The sequence below is a fragment of the Lipotes vexillifer genome, unplaced genomic scaffold, assembly GCF_000442215.2.
Source record: "Lipotes vexillifer unplaced genomic scaffold, Lipotes_vexillifer_v1.1 scaffold109, whole genome shotgun sequence".
Taxonomy (NCBI): domain Eukaryota; kingdom Metazoa; phylum Chordata; class Mammalia; order Artiodactyla; family Lipotidae; genus Lipotes; species Lipotes vexillifer.
The window spans coordinates 1,230,692-1,240,495 of NW_006790015.1; positions in this window are offsets into that span (position 1 = coordinate 1,230,692).

Here is a 9,804-nt window from a genome sequence, read left to right on the forward strand (position 1 = left end):
GAGGAGGTGTCACTGAGGAGGTGACATTTGATCTGGGCCTTGATGGCTGCATAAGATAAGTCCAGAAGAGGAGGAGGCAAAGAAGAGTGCGTGAAATGTGGCAAAAGACTGCAAAGCGTGGAGGTGTGAAAGGGCATGAAGCTGGGGGCGGGTCACCTGCCTTCCGGCCCATGTGGAGGCACCAGCTTCCACAGCTTTCTTAGGGCCGGCAGAGGAGAAGGGGGAGGACAGAAAAAGCACCAATTCCAAGGTCTGAGGCCCACACTTGCCATTAACAGAGGTGGAGGCATTCTCAGAGATCAGGGAGCATCTGGGGTCGCAAAGAGAGTTTAATTTTGGTGCCAACCCTGACCACCTGGGAGGGCTGCACTCCCTGAGGGTGGCGGAGGCAGGGGAAGGATGTGCTGAGAAAAGCTCTCTGGTCAACCGAGGCTCAGTGGGAAGCAGTGCTGTGATGGATTAGCAATGTCTGCCAGGGAACACTGTGTGGGTGGGGAAGCCCTGATCTGGTCCAGTCCCCTCGGTTTCCACATGTGGAGATGGAAACCCAAGGACACACAGAGCTGGGGGAGATGCCAGATCTCCTCTCCCAGTCCAGGGCTCTCTCTATTACACCAGCAGTTCTCAAACTTGAGCACACGTAGGAATCACCCGGAAAAGCCTGTTAAACCACAGATTCTGGGTCCCACTCCTAGAGTTCTGATCCTGAAATTTACTTTTCCAATAAACTCCCAGGGGATGCTGCTGCGGCTGGTCTGGGGATCTCACCTGGAGAACCCCTGCTCCACACCCTCCTGCTGGGTTGAAAAATGAGAATAACCTCATTTCTGAGAAGTGGGGGGAACCATACCCTCCTGAGCTCCTAGGGTTACAGCAAAGAGCATAGGAGGTCAAGTTAGGAATGTCTCTGTAAAGTGAAAGCAATGGTCAACCTTGGCTGCACATTTGGGTCACCTGCTGGACATTAGAAAGTCCTGCTTGAAAAGAAATGGCATTGATGTGGTGTGATGAAGGTGTTAGCTAATGCTACCGTGGTCATCACTTTGCAGGGTATAAGTGTATCAAATCAACACGTTGTACACCTTAAACTTACACAATGTTAGATGTCAATTATATCTCAGTAAAGTCCTGCTGCCCAGGCCACGGCTCAGACCAATTAAGTCAGAATCCCCAGGGTATATCCAGGCATCAGGGTTTTCTAAAGCTCCTCTGGTGATGCTAACATGCGGCCAGCCTTGAGAAAGGGTGGGGGCCCTTGCTGAAAATGCAGCTTCGCGTTCAGTAGGTCCAGGATAGGACTGAGAGTCTGCATTTTTAATACATGCCCAGGTGTTACTGCTGCCGCTGCTGCATGGACCACGCTTTGAGAAACAAGGTCCAGAGGAGAGAAAGAACCTGCTCTTATCATCTGTGAGGCTGGGCACATTTCGGGATATTTTAACTAGGCAGTTAAGGGTTCATTCTCATGTCTGCATCCTCCCTTCCTGTTCCCAGTGTTACCAGCACGCCACGCTGAATGAACTGTTTCCATCCTCTCTGCAGCCCTGACTGGGGGGAACTGGGGACCACTCCAGAGCTCATTGCCAAGTGCAGCCCCTGCAGACCCCACGCTGCTTTGTCAGGCAGGAGAGAAGCACACCATTCGCCACCCCTCATTTCCTTCATTTCCATTGATCTTTAGCGAACAGCATCAGATAGGATAGATTTTTTGTTTGCAAACCCAGCCTCGAGGCTGGAAATTGACATCTCCCCTTTCTCCTCTTGCATCCTTTGTATCCTACTGCCTTTTTGCCCATGATTCCTCCTTGTCAGTTGCCCACACGATATTTCAGCCAATTCGTGCATTGATTGAGCACCTACTGTGTGCAAAGGGGGTGACAGTTTGCTCTATGACCTTGAGCAAGTCTTTCACTCCCCCTAAGTGAGCAGCTTATGGGTTAGGACCTTATTTTAGTCACCTTAGTGTCCTCAGAGTCTAGTATAGTGCCTGGCAAGTAGACTGCTCATCCATTTGGTAAATGGATGCTGCTGAATGAGTGAAGTCAGGACCTCTCAGACCTCGGTTTTTTGCCTGTAGAACGGGAGTGGTAAGGCCTGTTTCATAAGAGTGTAGCGAGGCTCATCATTAGTGGGGAGGCCTCCAGGTTACAGGTGGCTAAACCGATGTCAAGATACACAAGAAGCAAGTCACTGGAGAAAATGAAACTAGAACCCAGGTCTGTTACACTCAGGAAACTTCATTCAGGGCAAAAGAGCCATTTGCTCTCAAGGAACAGTGGCCAGACGGGAAGTGAAGCTGGATCCAGGAGCTATGGCCAGGCAGGAGGCCCTGTGAGCTGGGCCAGTGGCAGCTTCAGCCCTGGCAGAGGGATATAGCCCAGGAGCCAGGTCAGCCGTTGGCACTTTTGAAAATTGTCTCAGCAGGTAAGGAAGCCAGAGTGGAGCGTGAGCCTTCATTTTCCTGAAATATCTGCTCAGAAAGGTTAGCCAGCAAGACTGGGCACTGATGCCACGCTGGAGGCTGGCACACTGGGGCCAGGCCCCTGGCACAGAGGAGTCCAGTCTGGGGCAGGCTTCTCTGCCGGCCAAACGCAACCCTTCCAAGGGGCGTCCTCAATGTCCACCTCTCCCTCTGTGCATCCCTTGTGCTCTCCAGTCCCTTGTCTGCGGCAGCGTCTCCTAGCAGCACTGCTCGCATCGCCCCAGGCCAGCTCAGACCCCATCTTCTCCTTGGATGAAGGGCTGAGAGAGTGCCTTGTAGGGGCACAAACATGAAAGGCTATAAGTTGATGTCATTGCTGAGACCAGGAAGCTGGGATTATGCATCTCATTCCACCCAGCCCGCCCGGTCCAATCTATAGTCTAGTGTCTGGTGCTGCAGGAGCTCCTGGTACAGGACAAATGTGCTGGCATCAGTGGGGTTGCCTAAAGATAGCTTGGTTCCTCCCCTTCTCCACACCCACAGCTCTGAGACCCTCTCCATGTTCCTCTAAGTCATGCTTAAAGTCTAAGGACTTCAACTCGCTGGGATTCAACAAACTGATGATTCGAAGCATCCTTGGCTCTAGCTGTCCAGTATTTTATGATTAAAGGAGTCCAAGTTTACTTAGACGCTTTCGGTTGTAAGTGACAGAAAAACTGTTCCACCTGGTCTCATAGCTGAAAAACCCAAAAGCAGTTTAGGATTTCAGGCATAGCTTGATCCAGGAGCTCAAGTCAAGTCTGTCTCTGTCCCTCAGTTCATGGTGATGTTGGCACACTTTATCCTCGGAATTGACATGGTGGCATTGTGGTTGCTGGTAACACAAAGCCTATATCCTCTAAGTTCCAAGTCCTGCAGGAAAAGCAGTCTCTTTCTGGCTTCCTCTAACTCCTCATATCAAGCCCAGCAGTTTGACAAAAAGCCCAGGACTGAATTCTCATTGGCCTTAATTTGCTGTGAGTCTATCCCTGAATCAATCTCTGTAGCCACGGGGTGATGGGATACTCTGGCCTAGGCCTGGGTCACATGTGCGTTGCCCTCACCGAAATCACATGGGCTGAACGGGAATGGTCGTTCTCTGTTGGAAACTGGTGGGTAGCTATCAAAAGGGTGGTGAACAGATGCAGGAAGGCAAAAATTAAAAGAGGTTCTGAGGCTATGTAGATTAGTGATCCTATGAGAACTTGACTCAAAGCTGTGAGGGATCCCTAAAGCTCACGTTTCAGATTTGGGACAATGGGTGGGGCTGGAAGGTGAGGGTGAAGATAACTCTCCACTCTTCCAGCTTAAACAAACTACATGCCTCTTTATTCTTCTTTTACATTCAACTCGTGGAGCCTGAATGTTCTCTTTACATCTCTTCTCTGCTGTTAGTTGGAAAATAGCTGGCTACGTTTCTGATGGGGAAGGTGGAGAGGGAGCTAAAGGCTCTGTGATTAGTGGCTGTAAGGAAGGAAGCTGGGGGGCCTGTCTCGTGGCTTGGGGGGGCAGTCGGTTATCAATTTGAATCTGTAAGAGGAAAGGTAGAGGCATAAGCACGGCACAGAGGACTGAATCATTGGCCTCGATTCTTCACTCTCCTGGAGTAGTATTTCACATTCACACCCTTACCAGGGCTCCATGAGTCTAATTCCTCTCACCACTTGACCTCGGGCTTGACAAGGTGACTTGCTCTGGCCAATGGGATGGCAGCAGATATAATGAGAGAAGAGGCTTGAGATGTGTTTACGTGGTTGTGCTTGCCCGCTTGCACTCCTGCCATAGCCAGAAAAGGAACTTAACCGGAATAGCCACGGCCCCCAACATGACACATGGAGCAGACGTGAGCGGGCTCACAGCCTGAAGCAGAGCTCTCCAGCCGCGTCTAGACCTGTGAGCAGCATAGAAGTGTTAATGTTAAATGCCACTGAGACTTTGAGGTGGTTTGTTTTGCAGCATTATTGTGGCAGTAGCTGACTGATAAAGGTAGCAAGGAGAACGGGAGGCTCTGGGTGACAGAGAAAGAGTGTGTGCCACAGCCCAGCCCTACAACTGTGACTTTGGGGACCCCATCGGACTTTGGGACCCCGGGGTCTACCATTAGGTCATATGGCACTATCCCACAAAGTGCCATGTGATCATGGGAAAGTCATCCCTTCCTTCAGTGAGCCTCAATTGTCCCATCTCTAAAATGAGCAGAAGAATGTCTGACTCTGACTTCTGAGTTCAGCATCCAGGTCCCGGTAGAGATGGTCCCAGAGCTCCAGGCTCTGCTGCTTCTCATGATCTGCCCCTGCTTGCCCCCAGCCTCAGCCTGGGAAGCGGCCCCCTGCGGAGTCTTCACGCAACCTTGCACTCAATGCGTGCTCACACAACACTCTATATAGAAAACAAGTCAGACTGTGACAAATGCAGAAATAGATGTGTGAAATCGTTCTAGGAGCAAAGAAGAGAGAGAGTTGAAGACTCTTTGGGGGAAAGGGTGAGGGTCGGTTTGGGAGTGGCCTCATCATGGAAGGGATGAGTTTGGCATTGAGTATGAGTGATGTTTCAGGCAGAGGGAGGGATGTGAGTCAAAGCTGAGAGACACAAAGGAGCCTGGTGTGCTTGAGTGATGAGGGGCTAGCTCTTCAGCTAGGACCGAGCCAGGGCTGCTGGGGGCGAGGATTGGACTGCCAGTCGAGCAGGTCGGAGAGAGGCCACTGAGGAGAGAGGGCCTTGAGTGCCATATTCAGGGTCAGGAATGTGTCGTGCAGGCAGTGGGGAAGCGTGGGGCCATGGAGCAGCAGACTCTGCTGCAGGGCGTAGCAGGTGTCATCAGGGCTTCCTGGGAGCCCCGAGAGCTCTCCCGGCTTCCCCAGCCCTCCCGTACCAGGCCCAGGAGAGGGCAGGGCCTAGATTCAGGACCTTCATAGGCTGACCCTGGGCTGCCCAAATATACATTGGGAATAGAAGGATGAGAAGGTACAGAGAAGGTCACAATTCAGGGAGGGAGATGAAATCAGCTTAGAGTTTTAAAGGAAAATCAAAAGGAAAAAAGCATTTGCCAATCAATCCAGTCAATGCCAATCAATCAATGGGTTGCACCGCATCTGGCCCTCTTGTCCTACGTGTGATGAGGTGCTACTGTCCCCAGCAGAGCAGGACAGGAGAATGTAGGCTCAGAAGCCAGCTGGGCCTTACAGACTCTGACGTCTCTGAGTCATATTTTTCTCAAAAGGGAAATATTTACTCTCCAAGGGCTATCATGAAGATGAAAGAATATGGTGCATGTAAAACACTTGGTATGGGCTTGTCACACAGTAAGTGCTCAATATATGTTTACTGTGGCCATTATCAAGGGAAGGAAGACATGTAAAGGAGGAAAGGTGGGGAGTTTGGGGGTGCTGGGGGAGAGATAGAAAAGAAAACAAGGAGGAAAAGGAGGAGGGGGGAGTAAGGGAACATGTCATCAGTCTGCATCCCCAGATACACCCAGCCATGCCAGCCTGGCCTGGTCTACTCCCCAAGTGGCCATTAAGACCACTCACGCATTCCCCCTGCATCCTTCTGCCACATCTGTCAGATGTGGCCCTGGATGCCAGCAAGAACAGCTGTCCCCAGACGTGCCCAGCTGCAAAATGAGGACCCAGCGGTGTTGTGAAGGACACAGAGGCCTTGGAGGGGTGGCTAAGAGGACAGTTCTGTCAGGAGGCAACCACACCACTGCGATCACTGCGCTGGACCTCAGTCTCCCCAGTGGTAGAGGAGAAGCTAGGAGATGACGTGGCATTTTGTATCAAGGGACGTCAATCCCATGATGTGTCCGCAGCCAGAGACCTTGGCCCCTACATCTTGTCCTGGAAGGTATAGGTATGACCCTGCCCTCCTGGGTCCTGGGAACTGTCCTGCCATTTTGCCGGAGAGCGCTTCTAGTTTGTGTGGGAGAATCTCATCAGACAAAACGATTCTCAGATTGGAATGTAAGCTCTGTCTTAGGATTTTTTTTTTTTTTTTTTTGGTAGATTGGGGCTCACAGAGAGAGGCAGTGACTTCCCTAAGGATGAATAGGGAGGTGAGTTTTGTTGTGTTTTAGACCTAGGATAAGACCTAAGTGCCACAGTAGGGGTCTCTGAGAGTGATATCTTAACAGGGACCAAGTTCATCGGGGAGCACTAGAGCAGAGCAGATAAATGTAGTATCTTTGACATCAGGCAAACCTTGGTTCGAATCCTCTCCATGGCTGACTCCTTCTGTGACCTTAACCAAGTCCCTTATCCTCCGCAACTCTCAAGTTTTCCATCTGTAAGATGAGACTAAGAATGTGGTAAAGAACTTGAGCTATGGAATCTAACGGCCTAGGCTTGAGTCTTCAGTACTTACCTGCTGTGTGACCTAAAGGAGCTTATTCTCTGGGCCTCAATTTCCTCACCTGGAAATGCAGATGATAAGAGGACTCACCTCATGGGGTGAGTTTAAATGAAGTGATGCACGTACAAGGCCAGGCACTCAATAAATGGTAGCCATTCATTATTATTGGTGCTGACGTTGTTAGCAGAATCCCTTGGTGCCCAAAATGTATTTTAATTGCCTGGGCACTGATGACCTGTCTACCAGCCCTTCATTCCAGCTCAAGGACCCTGGCCACAGAGTTCTCTGGCATGGACTGTTCCTTGCCCTGCCCACACTGGATGTGCTAGAATAGGAGCTGGCACTGGGGCAGCCCATCAGAGCTGCACAGATTCCTGACTGGGAGAATGCCAGAAAAGCTCTTTCTTGCTGCCACTGCAGAGGCCCAGATAGAGCCTGATGGTCAGTGTTAAAGCTGGCACCAATGGGACAGCCAGGGTGGTAGGGGCAGGGGGAGCTGCTGACCAGCTTGTGCCAGCAAGCCGAGGCCAGAGGGATAAAAGGGCAGGAACGGGTGGGAAGATGGGGCTGGCATTCCATGCTGAGTCATGAAAGAGCTCACACACAGGCAGGAGCATCAGGAACCTTAGGTATTCCTGGTGCACCTGCCTATACATGACCCCACCCTCTAATGCTTGCGCAGCCCCACTGGGTACTCAGAAACCTCCATCAGGTGTAAGTGAGTTATTCTGGAGCCTCAGCACTGCTCACCCTGAGCACCACACCACCTCCAAGGGGCCAAAATGTCCTCATCCCTTTGCCCTTGCCTCAACTATGGCTCAGGTGTTTGGAAGATGTCATCAGCCACTGTCTATTGTTCTAAAACATCCCCAAAGACAAGAACTGCACTGGGGACAGCCTCTCCCAGGAGCTCTGAACCAGGCAATGATCTTTTTTTTCCTGTCTTGATCGAAGGTATGTGGTTTCCTTTACTGATGCAGAACCAACAGACTCTAGGCTTAACTGTTGTGTAACTGGTTTCATGTTCTTTTGGCAGTTCCATTCACCCTCTTGAAGAATTGGGGATTCCATACTCCCCACAGCTTCCTACCCACCCTACACTCATTCCCTCTACCCACACTCTCTTGGAAGATTGTAGTTAGAGGGGCTCTAGAGCTCATCTAGTCTCATGCCCTCATTTGTCAGGTTGGAACAAGAGGCCAGAGTGGAAAGGGCACCAAGACCACACTGTAAGTTGTAGCAAACCTGGGGTCAGCATCCAGGTCTCCTGACTCCCCATCTACCTCATTCCCCATTGCCCCACACTTCCACTCCCCTGCCAAGGGAAAGGGGACTCACAGGAAGCATAGAATCTCTTTCCAGGGCTCCTTGCATATAGAACACAATAGCTACCATTTATTTCCAGCTCACTCTGTGCCACTAGCTGTGCTACTATGTGCTTCTGTGCAGTATCTCCCTCCTTGGGGAGGTGTGGCCACTGTGGCCAGTTTATATGTAAGGAAACGAGCTCAGAGACATGAAAGGATTTTCCCAAAGCCACAGTGCTAGTATGTGACTGAGCTGGGATTTAAACGAGAACTTTTTGGGTATTTCTGACCTCTCCCTTTCAAGCCAGTTCTAACAATAAATCCACACGGAATCTACTTAAAACCCACAACCTGGAGGTTATACTTTCTCCCTCACAATGAGACAGTCTCTGGCTAGTGCCGCACTGTCCAGATCTGTGGCAGGGTCCTGCTCTTCCCTGCTAGTGTTTTAGCCCCGCTATGTACAGTGCCCCTTGGTGTCTAACCCCTCATTGACTTTCACTCTTGAAGGCCTCTACTTGGTCTTCTCCAGATGTTGAAGTCAGAGCAAAGGCCTGTAGAAACATGGATGGGGAATGAGGGGACGGCGTGTTGGGAGAGGATTATGTGGCAGCATGAACACTGATGATGCTGTAATTGGCTCCCTCTTTCCAAGCCGAGGTGTCAGCAGGCCCAGGCGCTGGGGCTAATTGTTGCAGGCAGTTAATAACTTGGATTGTATTCACTCTGGCATAAGTTGCCTGCTTCCTTGGAGGAGGCAGGCAAGGCTGGGAAAGGAGTGCTAAGCCTGCTGCTTGCGAAATTCTGGAGAGGCAGGAGTGAAGGGCTGCCACCTGCCCAGCCTCCCCCAGACCCTGTCTGCAGCATCCCCACCCCAGCCTGGCCCCATCACCTTTCCCCAGAACTCTTTTTCTTCTCTTGAATTATTGGCCCCTCTATCCTCTTCCCCCCATAAACTCACACTCACCTCCTGAACAGAACTTCAGGGAGAACGGGGCTGGGGAGAGGAAAGACGCTGTCTTGGGAGAAGCTCGAGACTGAAGGAGGCCTGGGTCCAACCCAAACTATTCCACTGACCTGCTACACGACCTGGAGTCAGAAATTCATTCACCATGGACTTGGGCAAGTTTCCTGAGCTCTTTTGCGTCCATTATATCACATGATGAGCAATCGACCTTGAAAGTCATGGAAACAGGGATTGTTCATTCTATCCAGCATATGGCTCTCCAACTATATATAACTATATATATGACTAATTACCTAACTGTTACCTATAAATCTGTGCTCCACCTCAGCTGAAAAGATAATTGCAGGAGTATAATAGGCAGAGTTCATTATTACTCCCATTTTGCAGTTGAGGAAACTGAGTCTCAGAGAAATGAAGTGACTTGCCCAAGGTCATACAGTTAATAAACGACACGTAGAAAAATCAAACTCAGTTTCCTAAATCTAGAACTCTTTCCAGCACACCCCAGTTCACTTGCCTCTGGGCATCCTGGAGAAGGTGAGATTAGAGGGAAACCTCTAATCTCTTTGGGTTGGGGCCAAACTCAGTGTGTTAGACTGAGGAAGGAAACACCTATAGATATAGTTACTCTCGTCCTTCATGGGGGGACAATGGAGAAATTGCTTAATCTACTGCACTGTTAGAAATGAACACCCCATCCGTCACCATGTACTCTTTCC